General features: G+C 40.4%; 1 protein-coding gene across 4 annotated transcripts in view; it reads left to right on the top strand.

Annotated features, from left to right (window-relative positions):
• The window catches only part of slc20a1b (solute carrier family 20 member 1b), a 35,761-nt gene that overhangs the window by 7,597 nt on the left and 10,716 nt on the right, over nt 1-17,448 (top strand). The window lies entirely within an intron of this gene.

Here is a 17,448-nt window from a genome sequence, read left to right as displayed (position 1 = left end):
ATGGTTCTTCAAACCTAATAGGCTTTAAGGTGACACCCTCCAAAGTTTCACCTTAATATGTGAAAATATGACTGAATTACAGCTGTTTGAGCCTGGACCAAATCTGACAATGCTTGCCATAGGAGAAGCGTCTTATTTTATTATCCAGTTACTGAACATTGCAAAGTCCAGATCTAGGAATGGTTCAATTGTATGAGATGTTGTGCTGGTAAACGAAGGGTTGTAGGCTCAGTAAAAACTAGTCAGAGGCATTTTTTTTTATTCGACAGAAGAGTTTCTAGTCTTCTGGTCAATCCTCCGGTTGTAAAACATGGCATTGAGTGTTTATTTGAGCCCCTCACAACACTCTGATCATCTGTTTAGCGAGACTGTGTAAACCTCTGCAAAACAAGCCAGGTTCACCACAGTAGCTAGCTACTTGTAGTCTACGCATGGTACTGTCAGATTCACCAAATGATCTCTAATGAAGTATATTTATTGTTCAGGTGGATCCCTGAACCGGTTGCGCAAATTCATTTCAGTAACCTTAGAATTTCCCTTCCTTGACAAGTTATGGCACCCCTTTTCAAAGCTCAACAAAGTAAGCTATTCTTTACAGCCGCAACCCAGTCATCTTGTCCTGTTTTTAAAGGAAATGTACATCTTGATTGTACACAATCTCAACAAATACGCGAACACAGCAACAGGATTGACATTGTTTAAAAAAATTACCACAGTAACTTGCTCACTTCTTATACTTCCATACTCCATCAAAACAATCATTCGCGCATCTGAAACCGGAAGCTTTCAAGGGCCTAACTTGACTAACGAAAATTCTAGAATGTTCATCAAAGGTGTATAGGCATTATACCAATTCAAGTTTTAGTCAAAGTAAACTTTATTGTCAATCAGACCATGCAACAAGTAGTTACACAGAAGATCGAAATTGCGTTTCCCCGTACTCGATGTGCAAGTAAAACAACATTTATAACATTTGACAAAAGTGTAAACAGACATCAACAGGTTAAAAACAACATATACGATAAGAACAACATGAGTAAAGTGCTCAAATAGCAGCATAGATACTAGAGCCCAACCAATATTATCGACGGGCTGATATTATCGGCGGGCCGATATTATGCACTTTCCAAACTTTATTTATTTATTTTGGGGTTATTGTGTTCTGTTGTGACAATAAAACGAACAAGTTTATTTTTAAGCTGCATTATCATATTATTTTAGTGAAGACTCATAAATAATAACAGGAGTCAGATGGCTGAGCGGTTAGGGAATCGGGCTATCAATCCGAAAGGGGTGGGGGGGGGGAAGGGGGGGCTAAAAAGTACTAAATGTTAATTACAAATAACTAATGCTGGGGAAATCGGTTTGTTTTGTCATGCGTTTCTGGATAAAAAATGTTTTTTAATCTGAGTACAAATTTTAAAAATATATATATTTTTTAAATTAATATTAACTACCTACTAACCGAGAGTGAGGTCATGCCGGGAAATATCAAACTGAGGCTCGAACGTATCGCTTATAACCTCGAAATAGCGAGCTTGATACGGCAAAGCTGAGGTTTGATATTTCCCGGCATGACCGAACGGTCGAGGTTAGTAAGTAGTTTATTATATGGCATTTTTAGCTTCATTTTGGAAACGAAAATAAATGGTACATCTAGGCTAATTGTAGCTAGCTCTCAAGTCTTCTCACGGTGTGTTTCATGAGTTGCCCAGCAACTCATTAGCTACTTTTGATAGAAAGCGGACAACATGGTTCTGCTAAAATAGCTTTAATTTCAACACAAAATAACGACACAAGTGATTCAAAGTCTATTCTTCATCCTCACTTTCGATCTTTTCGATCCTCACTATCAAATCTTTTCAACATCATCTGGATAGTAAAACTCAGCAGCTGACTCGTCGATATCGCTCATTTTGAAGCTGACGTCAGCTTATTGATCCGTATTGACCGGCGAGACTGGCATGACTACCCATTAGCCAATCAGAACCCTCGCACCGTCGTTGACATATATATATGTTAAACAAAAATAACGAATTAATCCTGTAATTTAATCATAACGCGTTATGATTAAATTACAGGATTAATTCGTTATTTTTGTTTAACGTAATATAACCACAATTCCACCCAATCTGTAACTTCTCGATGAGAAGTTAGTGTTCCAAAAAAACTAAGATGGAACATCCAATAAAACCAAAGTGATGCACACTCTGTGGCAGGGCTCCAGGTTGCGACCAAATAGTTGCATTTTGCGACCATTTGGACCATTTTGCGACCGCATTTTTTGAGTCTGTGCGAGCAATTTTTACAAGCACTCGCGCATGTGCGACCTACAAATGTTGAATTAATTGGGTGTGCACAATGTCAGCACACGTTAGCAACAACGCAGATACGTCGTTCTAGTAAGACAGCGATATCAGCTTTCCTTCTGCATTAGTAACGTAGCTTAAAGTCTAGGAAAGTTGAGGCTATTTTTCGTTAGGTACCTATAAACCTAGCTAAAAGTCTGGGAAAGTTTAGGATATTTTTCGCTAGGTTCCAACGAACATGTCTTAATATGCCAGACAAGTGGGTGCCCCTTCGTTCTTTTGGTGAGCAGTTTCACGAGCCCTTGTTACCCGGCGTCATGGAGCCTAGCAGCTAAATACTTATTTCGCACTAGCGTTGCTACTGTATCCCTGACTGTGTTTGAGCTGTTGCGCTGTTATACTCAGCAAGTATTGTGTTGTGGTGTCGGAGGACTGATCGAAAAGTGCATCATACATTTAAGTAATTTAGCTAAGACTTGCATGTACAGTACGTAATGTCACATTAAATAATGTATTTAAACTCAAGCTTAGGTTATATGGTGCGTTGCAGGGGCGATTCTAGGATCAGACCTATAGGGGTGCTCAGCCCCCAATGAGAATGTGACATGAATACAGTGCCTTGCAAAAGTGCTAAACGTAAACCCCCTTGCTAATATAAATCCCTAATTTCACTGGATTAACATTACATTTGTGTTATTATGCAAAATATTGAATGAAAAAACTAAGGATGTCCCTTACTTCATGAACTACCAGCATCAAATGATAATAAACAATATATTTAAGTAAATATTAAAAACATATTAGGAGTGCTTAAGCACTCCTAAAAAGGATTTAAAATTGCCACTGAATTGTACCCTCTCCAGTTACATTAATAAATGCATTGCAGGTCAATATAACGTGTGTGCCCCTTAATTTTCTGCTTGCGCTCCTAAAATTTTCAGTCAGGGGCTACTGTGCTCCTAGTAAAAAAAAGTCAGTCTGGAGCCCTACTCTGCGGGAAGACGTTTTCGCTCTGGATAAGAGCATCTGCTAAATGACTGAATGCTAAATGACTGAATGTTATCGTTTCACCAAAGCAACCAGCCTAAAGTAACCTATACCACCTCAACGCGAAGCATGCGTTGGTCGGCGAGGGGAGTTCAAGTAGAATGCGCCAAACCACCGAACAGCGTAGGGCCCTCACTAAGTCTGTCTGTGACAAGGTGACTAGCACAGTTGCCAAATGTATTGCAAAAAGCTGTAGACTGATATTGTTGAGGACAAGGGGTTCACCAAAGTTTTGCGAGTGGCAACGGGTGACTCGAACATCAAGGTACCGCAAAATCAAAGACGCACACTAATGACAAAAATTAGGAAAACCGGTAATATGTGATTAATTATGATTAATCCACAGAAACCTGTGATTAATTTGATTAAAAAATCAACACGACTACCGGCACATAGCACTCACCCCCATGATGATGATGATGGTGGTGGTGGTGGTGGTGGTGGTGGTGGTGTGTGTATACACACGCATGTCACAGAGGGCTTCACATACGCCTATAGAACTGCCCCTCAACCAACCTAAACCCTCAAGGAAGACAAGGGAAAACTCCCAACGGGAGACAAAATGGAAGAAACCTTGGGAGGAGCAATTTAGAGAGGGATCCCCTTATCCAGAGATGCTTGGTAAGAGAGAGGAGCAGAACACAAGCTAAACATAGTCATACAGTGTCAATGGGTTTTGAAACACCAAAATCCATTGTTCAGCTTTATAGACGTTGGATGGGACCGGGAAACTCGCTGTTGGCCGTCATGGAGACTGGGTTCCGGTAGACGACCTGGTCCGGCGTTGGTAGACTGACGACCAGGCAGGTCCTGACAGCTGAAACCCCCCACACCACAGGGAATGTGTGGGGGGGACAGAGAAAGGAGAGCAGGGATTAGAGAATGCCAGGAGCAGCTAACAGTTACAGTCGTAATAGAATGAGATCCCCACCGGTTAAGTGTGGACTAGTGCAGCAATTTAACAAAGCTAAGAGGGTATTTGATGCAGCCCCACACACCAAGACAGCGACAGCCCCCCTCGTTTGGAACATCAAATCTGTTCCGGGGGAAACAACTCTAAAATAGGTTATATTTATACGAATAAGGATGAAAACAACCAGTTGTCTCCAACTAGTAAACTATAACAATAACGATATACAGCAACGGAACTATAACAGTAACAATATACAATAACAGGTTTACTTTATTTGTAACATCTAAATGGGCAGTGTGAACATAAGCTAAAATTACAATTTAAAAGTTACATGTGATACACACATAGGCAAAGGCACACCCCAGGTTTACATAGAAAGTGCACACATACTAGGGATGGAGATTTGAACTGATTTCACTATTCGAATAGTATCCGAAATTATTTTCGAATATCCGGATAATCTATTTTTGTTAATGTGGTTCCGTTAATTAGCCTGCCGTGACGCAAACCATACAGTAAACACATGAACCACCACACATTCTGGCAATAATTGGGACTGTTCAGCTATTAGATTAAATAAGGGTTGAATAAAGAAAACAAATGAAAGATCAATTTATTAACATGACGAAAAGACAATGAACTTGAAAAAACGCTGCGTCTTCAGACGTAGGCTCTTAATTTGGCGGAAAAGCGATTAGCCTATTATTATTTGAAATAAAAAGTAGGCTACATTGGACTAAATTAAACACATTGGGAAGGCTATCCTCGATAAAAACGAAAGACACACATGGAGAAATATTGCATATTAACTTGGAACCGAAATCCTATAGGATACGGTGCGCCACCACAGAATGCAAACATAAACAGCGGATTACGCTAGCTCTACATGGCTACTGGTAAGAAAATAAATAAGCCACAACTGCATTAGCCGTACGCATTTTTATTCAGGAAAATTAGCTTGTAAACATGCTCAGGGGAGAGGCCAGTACGGAGTCGATTTACAAGCAGGCCGGCGTAGAAAAAACTGCATGAACTGAGGTTGCTGCGAGGTAGCCTACTGCTTAGCCAGGACACAATGCTTCTTGTAGCGCCAAATGAAATGAAAGGAGACTCGCAGCAGAACGCAGGCGTAGCCTACCTTTTTTGATGGTTTTCATCATTTCTAACGTCACAACTATTAGAATTCACAACACAACGGTTTTTCATAAAAACATTTTTTTTAATTAAACTACGCTCATAAGTATTCGAAAAAAGTATTCGAATACTAACTTACTTTAGGATGTCCGGATATTCGATTAACCACGCCCATCCCTAACACATACTTACCTTTTAACAATCATAGAATTGACTAAACAAGAACGTTTTTAATCTTAGAGTCCTTGCGGGGCAATAGGGTGCAAGGAGACCGGAGAGGTACAGTGGTTCCAATCCATGCAGAGATTTGTAAGTTAGTAGTAAAACTTTGAAATCAGCTCTGGCTTGGATAGGGAGCCAGTGTGAAGAGATAAGAGTGGTGTTATATGATCAAACTTCCTTGTTTTTGTCAATAGTCTAGCAGCAGCATTTTGTACCCACTGTTGTACCCATTTTTCAAGTAGGTAATTGGGAGGCCAGAGAACAACACATTGCAGTAGTCCAATCGGGACGTAACAAAAGCATGTATTAGTTTTTCAGCGTCATCCTTTGAGAGGAATTTTCGTATTTTGGCAATATTGCGTAGATGGAAAAATGCGGTTCTGGTGATTTGTTTAATATGGTACTCAAACGAAAGGTCTGGGTCCAATGTGACTCCTAAATTTTTTACCAGCTGGCTTTGAGATACTCTGATGCCGTCTAAATCTAAGGTCAGATTGGATAAATTATTTCTGTATTTTTTAGGGCTGAAAATTTGAACCTCAGTTTTATCCGAATTAAGAAGGAAATTTGCTGTCATCCAAGTTCTCTACCCGGAAATACATTTTTCCTTTGCATGTGGAAATTCTCCAAGCTTTATGGACATGTATAGCTGAGTATCATCTGCATAACAGTGAAAATTTACCCCAGAGCTTCTAATTATGTTTCCTAAAGGCAACATATAGAGTGAAAATAACATGCTTTGAAGCATGTTGGTATGATGGCTTGACTGTGAGGTGTTACTTGTGAAGATGTCTGTTGGTCAGCACAATCTCTGAGCACACGCCCAGGTATGTTGTCAGGTCCTGCAGCTTTCCTGGGGCTCACTTTGAGTAGGGTCCTCCGTACATCAGCTCGGTCCAGGTGAAGTGTTTCATCGTCCTCAAATCTGCTAAAGTAGGTGTTAAGGAAATCTGTGTTGTGGTTAGGGAGTCGGGCTATGAATCAGAAGGTTGTTGGATCAATTCCCGGCCATGCCAAATGACGTGTCCTTGGGCAAGGCACTTCACTCTGCTTGCCTCGGGGAAAATGTCCCTGTACTTACTGCAAGTTGCTCTGGATAAGAGCGTCTCCTAAATGACTAAATGTAAATAACAGAGAGATGGTCTGAGTTCCCCAAGGTGGTGGTGGGGGAAAGCTCTGAATGCCTGTTTAATGCTATTGTAGACCCGGTCAAGAGTGTTTTCTCCCCTGGTTGCAAAGTTCACGTGTTGATAATAGTGTGGAAGTACTGTCTTCAGTTTGGCCTGATTTAAAATCTCCAGCAATTATGTAGACAGCAGGGCTCGACATTAAGGCTTGTCCGGGACAAGTGGATTTTTTGTAGGGCAAGTGGAAGCAGGGTAGGAAATTTACATATTTTTTAGAGGGCAATTTTTGCCCCCACTGACTGAAATCCAGGGGCATAAAAAAAAAAATTGGGGGCACTTTTTGAAACAACATGTAGTCATTTAGCAGACGCTTTTATCCAGAGGGAGTCAGGTGGCTGAGCGGTTTAGGGAATTGGGTTAGTAATCAAAAGGTTGCCAATTCAATTCCCGGCCGTGAAAAATGATGTTGTGTCCTTGGGCAAGGCGCTTCACCCTACTTGCCTCAGGGGAATGTCCCTGTACTTACTGTAAGTCGCTTTGGATAAGAGCGTCTACTAAATGTAATAATAAGACATTTAACCTTTGTTCAAGATTATAAATGTGCTTATTTAGGCTTACAGTATGAGCAATTTTCATCAAATGGCAATAATATTACTATTACTGTAAGCAGTAGTCTACCGATTCAAATTGTTTTCTTCGATTTCTTTTAACAGAAAACATAAATCAGACCATCATATTCAATTTTATCTTATTTCTCTGTGGTTATTAATTGTTATTATTACATTCATTTTTAAACTTTTTTTCAACTGCACACTCAACTTTCCCCAAATAGAGGATTGTTTGTCAACTACAAGATGACAGTTACTTATGAGGATGGGGAGAAAATCATTGACTGACTGCACTCTGTCTAACGTTAGCCAAGTTAGCTAGGCTAACTTGCAAGCAAGCCTTTGTGACTAACGCACTATCAGCGCTGGCTAACGTTAGCTTACTAACGGTAAATTAGCTAAAGCGAACTAAATAATTAACAAATAATTACTACTAATTATCACCGTAGCCGATGGCGTGTTGCTTGGTCGCTGGTGACGAAAGGCCACTTAATGTTTTAGCTCAACTAGATTCAGCAGAAAAACTCGCCATTGATTGACAACAACTTTGGCAACTCGTTGTCCACAAGTTCGACATGCTTCGCAAAAAATCGGGTCCACTCCAAGACAATCTAGCTTCCATTTTTCGATGGATGCTGCGAGTGATATTGTGACTGAGACTGTGTTTACTGCTTCATCAGTTCTCCTCACAGTCACTCACAGGTCTGATTTAAGAAGCGCTCCATTTTTTTTGAACGTTGGGTTCTTTACGCACACGCACATTAGTCATGGTGAAAATCAAAAGCATTATATAGCAACTGGACCAGGTCACAATGTTTTTGACAAGTTTATTAAATTATCATTATTATTAGAGGAAATTTGGGGGGCATTTTTTGCCCCTCCTAGTGATATCAGGGGCAAAATTATATTTCTTGGGGGCAGTTTCGCCCTTTGCCCTCGTGTATTTCCGACGCTGAGTGGAAGATAACTTTACTTGTCCCACTGAACAAGTTCAAACTAAATAAAATGCTATGTTACTCAACGTTATGTTCCAATTATTACGTCTATTTTACCGAATTTATTTGACTGAATTCTACATTAGCAAAACACAAAATAAGTGGCTTCGTCCCAAGATCTCTACAGACAATTACACTGAGGGCTTAAAAAAACTGTCTTGCTCAAGTAGGCAAATGGCTAGTAGAACATTTCATAATAAATTCAGTAAATCAAGCAACGCTGTAAGCAAACTAACGTTAGCTAGCATCGCTACGACATTGGTTAACTGTACTTCGGTAGGCTATCCTCAGTATTTGCAAGCTAGCTAAACTTATACTGTATCTAAAATAAGAGAAATGGCCGCGAGACGAGCTTTCACGGGTGTTCGCGTGTCTATGTTGCTTCACTCTGTGGGCCTGCACCTCATCCATTACTGTTTACATTGTTAGCAGGACTACTTGGTTGGCGTTGCCTTCTCAGCGTGAGAAGTAGTTACAAGGTTTGGTGTGCGAGCGTCTGACAGTGCGTTTCCAGTGCAGCGACGCGATGCAAGCGACAACATGTTTTCCATTCATTTTCTATGGAGCCAGGAGAATCGCTTGCGTGGTGCAATGTGGGTTGCGACGCAACAGAGTTTAGATTTTCTCAACTTTATGCAAATAAGGAGCGATTTTTGCTAGCGATGGCCAATCGGAGTGTTTTCTTGTTTCTCGTAACGTAGCAACCATAGTAAACATTTCTAGCTTTCTAGGTTTCAAGGTGGAGGAGAAACTAATCGTTTGTGTGGCTGCTTACCCAGTCCTGTACGATACATAGCTGTATTTGTAGAGATGTTAATAATAAAAAAACGATGCATGGTGCATGGTTGCCGAAGTTGTTGGTGCTTGTACTTTCTAATTCAGTCTAGTGACATTACGTAACTTCGTTCTGTAGGGGCTAGCTAGCCCGGCTGGAACTCACTATCGTATCGACAGATTAGCAGAGACTGAGGAATATAGTAAAACGTTTTTTACGCATGTCAACATGTCTAGTAAGCAGTTTTGTATTTTGTAAACAAGTTGTATTTTGTAAACAAGTTGTATTTTGAGCGATGTTGCAACTACGTAAACCCAAGTCTGCATACTTGGCCATGACAAATACAACAGTGATTTCAGAGAACTACATTCTACATTCATCCGTTTGAAACGCCCCTGAGCGTGGTGAACTGTGGGAAGGCAAGCGATGGCAAGCGATTTGCGTCGCTGCAGTGGACACGCACTGTAAGAAGGGGCGATTCTAGGATCAGACTTCTAGGGGTGCTCAGCCCCCAATTAGAATGTGACATGAATACAGTGCCTTGCAAAAGTGCTTAACCCCCTTGCTAATATAAATCCATAATTTCACTTGATAACAATTAAGATTTGATTGATGTATTATTATGCAAAATATTGAATGAATGAAAAAACTAAGTATGTCCCGTTCTTCATGAACTACCAGCATCAAATGATAAATATAGCTGCAAGCAGCAATGGAGGGGCCAAGCAGTCCAGAGCAGGACAAGGCCTCCATAGCACATGCGCAACAATGAAGTCACAACAACCTGTTGCACTCATGCAACACACCAAGTTTGGTTGAAATATCTGTTTGCGTTCAAGAGTACTGAGTGTTCAAATTTTTATTTTTTTCTTGTATAACACCACAGGCCTCCTCTGCTCCTCATGGGAACGAAGGAACCGAAGTTTGGTGATGATCAGACACATTTTTGCTGAGTTATGCTCTCACGTGTCTTTTGCAGCTTCGCTGCTGCCTTTGATCAGCTCTAACGAACAAACGGTTTTGAAAATGGAAAATCCATGCAACACCTTTGTGAAGCTTGGTCTGAAGATCATCTGTGCCAAATTTAGTCAACATTGGACAAAATGTGGGGCGTGCAAAAGGTTTTTACACTTTTCCATGAAATCCAAAATGGCGGCCGCGTCAATTCGGTTATTATGAAATATTATCAATGGCCAGGCTTGATATCTCACAAGACATCAAGAGACAAAGAAATTACTTTATTAAGGTAAACACTTCCATAGTTATTAGCCAAAACACGTTTATGCTTCCGGCCACGCCCCCTTTTAGTCACATGACACCATTTTTGGAGGACATCCTTAGAATAAAGTTCCGAGTAGGCCTAACAACTTTGGTGTCACTGCTTCAAAGAACTGCTGAGATATGGCTTAACTTCCTGTTTGGCGGCTTTTCTGCAGAATTTGATTGGCTGTACTGGACAAACGGTTTGGTAAATCAAATATCCTTCGATAATTTTTGTGAGGCTTGGTCTGAAGATTATCTGTGGCAATTTTGAAGAAGATTCGACAAGAATTGTAGGAGAAGTAGGCTTTCAAAGGTTTTTGATAAAACCGGAAATAGCGGAAAATCTGTATACCGGAAATTGACGCCATGGTGTGCATTGAACTCGGCGTGATCCAGGGAATCCAGTGGTACTTCATTTTTGAAAATAGGTCATACGGTTCAAGAGTTGCGTGTGTAAACACAACTCAAACTTTGACCCGTTGGTGGCGCTAGAGTGCCAAAGCATGGGACATGAAACTTTGTGAATTGGACCAGGGGACTGTCCCCAATGAGTGTGCCAAATTTCAAAACTTTCGACCAAGCGCTTATGGGGGCTGCCATAGACACCCATGGCGGAATAATAATAATAATAATACTAATACTAATACTAATAATAATAATAATACTAATAATTATTATTATAATAATAATAATAATAATAATAATAATAATAATAATAATAATAATAATAATAATAATAATAATAATAATAATAATAATAAATATAACTGCAAGCAGTAATGGCGGATTCCTCCAAACACTGCGAACCATTGAAAAATGTTTATTTTTGACAAATTGTAACTGTATAGAAAAATGTATGCTGCAGAATTACCAATGGCATACCAAATCTGAAATGCAATACCATCAAGATCCACAAGGGCCTTTATTTCAAGCCAGTAAGTGAAGGAAGGGGGCTTGGTGAGCTTATCCATTCCAGAAAGCCTTGTATCTTTATGCATTAAGGCGTGGCCTGTAGCGCCACCTATGGGTAATGGTGGGCCATTTGTGGTGTGGTAGTTACTCTTGGCCTATACTATTAATGTTTCAGGATTTTAAAAACTTTTTACCATTGCATATAAAATCGGAAATGCAATACCAACAGGATCCACATGGGCTTTGGGTAAAGTGTGGTAGTTACTCTTGGCCTGTACTGTCAATGTGTCAGGATTTGGAGACCTTTTTACTATTGCATACAAAGTAGGAAATGCAATGACACCAAGGTCCTCAAGGGCCTATGCTGATATTCAAGGAATGAGTGGGGGCTTGGTCAGCCCACACAGTCCTGATATGTTGCGTGTGTGTCTTGCCAAGCCCGCGCGTGTCAAGGGAAGAATGAGTGTCTGAGAATTTGGAGCATGCGCGGGGAGGAGCAGGGGACACATTTCATTGTAAATTTCCCTAGAAATTAGCCAAGCATGCATGTTTCAAAGATTCACCAAAAATCGACCTTTCATCTTAGAGTCAACTTTTTCTCAGATTTGTGTACTAAACATTCTCAAGAGTCTTCATATGAACTTGTTTGACTGGCTTACGTGTAAAGCATTGCGAACCATTGAAAAATGTATATTCTTGACAAATTGTAACTGTATAGAAAAATCAATGCTGCAGAATTTCCAATGGGATACCAAATCTGAAATGCAATAACATCAACATCCACAAGGGCCTTTATTTCAAGCCAAGAAGTGAAGCGCTTTAATCTTCACAAGAAGTGAAGTGCTTTGTGCTTTAGGGCGTGGCCTGTAGCGACACCTATTGGTAATGGTGGGCCATTTGTGGTGTGGTAGTTACTCTTGGCCTATACTATCAATGTTTCAGGATGTTTTTAACTTTTTACCATTGCATACAAAATCGGAAATGCAATACCAACAAGATCCACATGGGCTTTTGTTAAAGTGTTGTTGTTACTCTTGGCCTTTACTATCAATGTTTCAGGATTTGGATAACTTTTTACCATGGCAAACAAAATCTGAAATGCAATACCATCAAGATCCACATGGCCTTTGCAAAAGACCAAGGAACACTCTCCTGAAATGTTGCGTGTGCGTCTTGCCAAGCCCGCGCGTGTGTCAAGGGAAGACCTATGGGTAATAGTGGGCCATTTGTGGTGTGGTAGTTACTCTTGGTCTATACTATCAATGTTTCAGGATTTTTATAACTTTTTACCATTGTATACAAAATCGGAAAAGCAATACCAACAAGATCCACATGGGCTTTTTGTTAAAGTGTTTCTTTGCCTATACTATCTATGTTTCAGGATTTTGAGACCTTTTTACCATTGCATACAAAATCGGAAATGCAATACCATCAAGAGCCACATGGGCCTTTTTTTCAAGCCAATAAGTGAAGGGAGGGGGCTTGGTGAGCCTATCCATTCCAGAAAGCCTTGTATATTTGTGCTTTTTGGCGTGGCCTGTAGCGCCACCTATGGGTAATGGTGGGCCATTTGTGGTGTGGTAGTTACTCTTGGTCTATACTATCAATGTTTCAGGATTTTTATAACTTTTTACCATTGCATACAAAATCGGAAATGCAATACCAACAAGATCCACATGGGCTTTTGTTAAAGTGTTTCTCGGCCTACACTATCAATGTTTCAGGATTTGAGACCTTTTTACCATTGCATACAAAATCGGAAATGCAATACCCTCAAGAGCCACATGGGCCTTTGCTAAAGACCAAGGAATGAGTGGGGGCTTGGTCAGCCCACACTCTCCTGAAATGTTGCGTGTGCGTCTTGGCCGCGCGTGTGTCAAGGGAAGGCTGAGTGTGTGTGAGATTTTGGAGCACGCGCGGGGAGGAGCAAGGGAGACATTCATTGGAAATTTGCCTAGAAATTAGCCAAGCAAGCATGTTTCAAATATTCACCAAAAATCGACCTTTCATCTTACAGTCAACTTTTTCACAGATTTGTGTTATGAACATTCTCAAGAGTTTTCATATGAACTTGTGATTGAATCAGAGTATCAGTTTTTGAATGGCTGATGTGTAAAGCATAATTTTAGCGTTAGCGATAAGTTCAATTTGCTTTATATCAATCATTTTTTGAGATATGAATTTGCCTTTGCACATGGTAACATGTTGTAGTGTCTTCCTCCGATCTACCAAGTTTAGTGTTGATATCTCAAAGATTTGCTGAGACATGACTTCACATCCTGTTTTGCGGCTTTTCTGATGAATTTGATTGGCTGTACCGGACAGACGGTTATGAGGATCAAAATTCCTTTGATAACTTTTGTGAGGCTTGGTCTGAAGATCATCTCTGGTGATTTTGAAGAAGATATGACAAAAATTGTAGGAGGAGTAGGCTTTCAAAGGTTTTTGATAAAACCGGAAATGGCGGGAAATCTATATAACCGGAAATTAACGCCATGGTGTGCGTTGAACTCGGCTTGATCCAGGGAATCCAATGGTACCTCATTTTTGAAAATGAGTCATACGGTTCAAAAGTTGCGTGTGTAAACACAAGTCCAACTTTGACCCATTGGTGGCGCTAGAGTGGTCTAATGGGAGACATGAAACTTGGTGTAGGTATAGAAGAAACTGTCCTTAATGAGTGTGCCAAATTTCACAAAAAGTTGTCGATGGGGTCTAGGGGCTGCCATTGACTCCCATGGTACAAGAATTACAAAATATAACTGCAAGCAGTAATGGCGGATTCCTCCAAACACTGCGAACCATTGAAAAATGTTTATTTTTGACAAATTGTAACTGTATAGAAAAATGTATGCTGCAGAATTACCAATGGCATACCAAATCTGAAATGCAATACCATCAAGATCCACAAGGGCCTTTATTTCAAGCCAGTAAGTGAAGGAAGGGGGCTTGGTGAGCTTATCCATTCCAGAAAGCCTTGTATCTTTATGCATTAAGGCGTGGCCTGTAGCGCCACCTATGGGTAATGGTGGACCATTTGTGGTGTGGTAGTTACTCTTGGCCTATACTATTAATGTTTCAGGATTTTAAAAACTTTTTACCATTGCATATAAAATCGGAAATGCAATACCAACAGGATCCACATGGGCTTTGGGTAAAGTGTGGTAGTTACTCTTGGCCTGTACTGTCAATGTGTCAGGATTTGGAGACCTTTTTACTATTGCATACAAAGTAGGAAATGCAATGACACCAAGGTCCTCAAGGGCCTATGCTGATATTCAAGGAATGAGTGGGGGCTTGGTCAGCCCACACAGTCCTGATATGTTGCGTGTGTGTCTTGCCAAGCCCGCGCGTGTCAAGGGAAGAATGAGTGTCTGAGAATTTGGAGTATGCGCGGGGAGGAGCAGGGGACACATTTCATTGTAAATTTCCCTAGAAATTTGCCAAGCATGCATGTTTCAAAGATTCACCAAAAATCGACCTTTCATCTTAGAGTCAACTTTTTCTCAGATTTGTGTACTAAACATTCTCAAGAGTCTTCATATGAACTTGTTTGACTGGCTTACGTGTAAAGCATTGCGAACCATTGAAAAATGTATATTCTTGACAAATTGTAACTGTATAGAAAAATCAATGCTGCAGAATTTCCAATGGGATACCAAATCTGAAATGCAATAACATCAACATCCACAAGGGCCTTTATTTCAAGCCAAGAAGTGAAGCGCTTTAATCTTCACAAGAAGTGAAGTGCTTTGTGCTTTAGGGCGTGGCCTGTAGCGACACCTATTGGTAATGGTGGGCCATTTGTGGTGTGGTAGTTACTCTTGGCCTATACTATCAATGTTTCAGGATGTTTTTAACTTTTTACCATTGCATACAAAATCGGAAATGCAATACCAACAAGATCCACATGGGCTTTTGTTAAAGTGTTGTTGTTACTCTTGGCCTTTACTATCAATGTTTCAGGATTTGGATAACTTTTTACCATGGCAAACAAAATCTGAAATGCAATACCATCAAGATCCACATGGCCTTTGCAAAAGACCAAGGAACACTCTCCTGAAATGTTGCGTGTGCGTCTTGCCAAGCCCGCGCGTGTGTCAAGGGAAGACCTATGGGTAATAGTGGGCCATTTGTGGTGTGGTAGTTACTCTTGGTCTATACTATCAATGTTTCAGGATTTTTATAACTTTTTACCATTGTATACAAAATCGGAAAAGCAATACCAACAAGATCCACATGGGCTTTTTGTTAAAGTGTTTCTTTGCCTATACTATCTATGTTTCAGGATTTTGAGACCTTTTTACCATTGCATACAAAATCGGAAATGCAATACCATCAAGAGCCACATGGGCCTTTTTTTCAAGCCAATAAGTGAAGGGAGGGGGCTTGGTGAGCCTATCCATTCCAGAAAGCCTTGTATATTTGTGCTTTTTGGCGTGGCCTGTAGCGCCACCTATGGGTAATGGTGGGCCATTTGTGGTGTGGTAGTTACTCTTGGTCTATACTATCAATGTTTCAGGATTTTTATAACTTTTTACCATTGCATACAAAATCGGAAATGCAATACCAACAAGATCCACATGGGCTTTTGTTAAAGTGTTTCTCGGCCTACACTATCAATGTTTCAGGATTTGAGACCTTTTTACCATTGCATACAAAATCGGAAATGCAATACCCTCAAGAGCCACATGGGCCTTTGCTAAAGACCAAGGAATGAGTGGGGGCTTGGTCAGCCCACACTCTCCTGAAATGTTGCGTGTGCGTCTTGGCCGCGCGTGTGTCAAGGGAAGGCTGAGTGTGTGTGAGATTTTGGAGCACGCGCGGGGAGGAGCAAGGGAGACATTCATTGGAAATTTGCCTAGAAATTAGCCAAGCAAGCATGTTTCAAATATTCACCAAAAATCGACCTTTCATCTTACAGTCAACTTTTTCACAGATTTGTGTTATGAACATTCTCAAGAGTTTTCATATGAACTTGTGATTGAATCAGAGTATCAGTTTTTGAATGGCTGATGTGTAAAGCATAATTTTAGCGTTAGCGATAAGTTCAATTTGCTTTATATCAATCATTTTTTGAGATATGAATTTGCCTTTGCACATGGTAACATGTTGTAGTGTCTTCCTCCGATCTACCAAGTTTAGTGTTGATATCTCAAAGATTTGCTGAGACATGACTTCACATCCTGTTTTGCGGCTTTTCTGATGAATTTGATTGGCTGTACCGGACAGACGGTTATGAGGATCAAAATTCCTTTGATAACTTTTGTGAGGCTTGGTCTGAAGATCATCTCTGGTGATTTTGAAGAAGATATGACAAAAATTGTAGGAGGAGTAGGCTTTCAAAGGTTTTTGATAAAACCGGAAATGGCGGGAAATCTATATAACCGGAAATTAACGCCATGGTGTGCGTTGAACTCGGCTTGATCCAGGGAATCCAATGGTACCTCATTTTTGAAAATGAGTCATACGGTTCAAAAGTTGCGTGTGTAAACACAAGTCCAACTTTGACCCATTGGTGGCGCTAGAGTGGTCTAATGGGAGACATGAAACTTGGTGTAGGTATAGAAGAAACTGTCCTTAATGAGTGTGCCAAATTTCACAAAAAGTTGTCGATGGGGTCTAGGGGCTGCCATTGACTCCCATGGTACAAGAATTACAAAATATAACTGCAAGCAGTAATGGCGGATTCCTCCAAACACTGCGAACCATTGAAAAATGTTTATTTTTGACAAATTGTAACTGTATAGAAAAATGTATGCTGCAGAATTACCAATGGCATACCAAATCTGAAATGCAATACCATCAAGATCCACAAGGGCCTTTATTTCAAGCCAGTAAGTGAAGGAAGGGGGCTTGGTGAGCTTATCCATTCCAGAAAGCCTTGTATCTTTATGCATTAAGGCGTGGCCTGTAGCGCCACCTATGGGTAATGGTGGACCATTTGTGGTGTGGTAGTTACTCTTGGCCTATACTATTAATGTTTCAGGATTTTAAAAACTTTTTACCATTGCATATAAAATCGGAAATGCAATACCAACAGGATCCACATGGGCTTTGGGTAAAGTGTGGTAGTTACTCTTGGCCTGTACTGTCAATGTGTCAGGATTTGGAGACCTTTTTACTATTGCATACAAAGTAGG

The sequence above is a fragment of the Hypomesus nipponensis genome, chromosome 22 (assembly GCF_054491055.1).
Source record: "Hypomesus nipponensis isolate SF chromosome 22, ASM5449105v1, whole genome shotgun sequence".
NCBI classification, from domain to species: Eukaryota; Metazoa; Chordata; class Actinopteri; order Osmeriformes; family Osmeridae; genus Hypomesus; species Hypomesus nipponensis.
The sequence above is the reverse complement of the archived record's forward strand: the minus strand, read 5'-3'. Positions and strand labels throughout refer to the sequence as shown.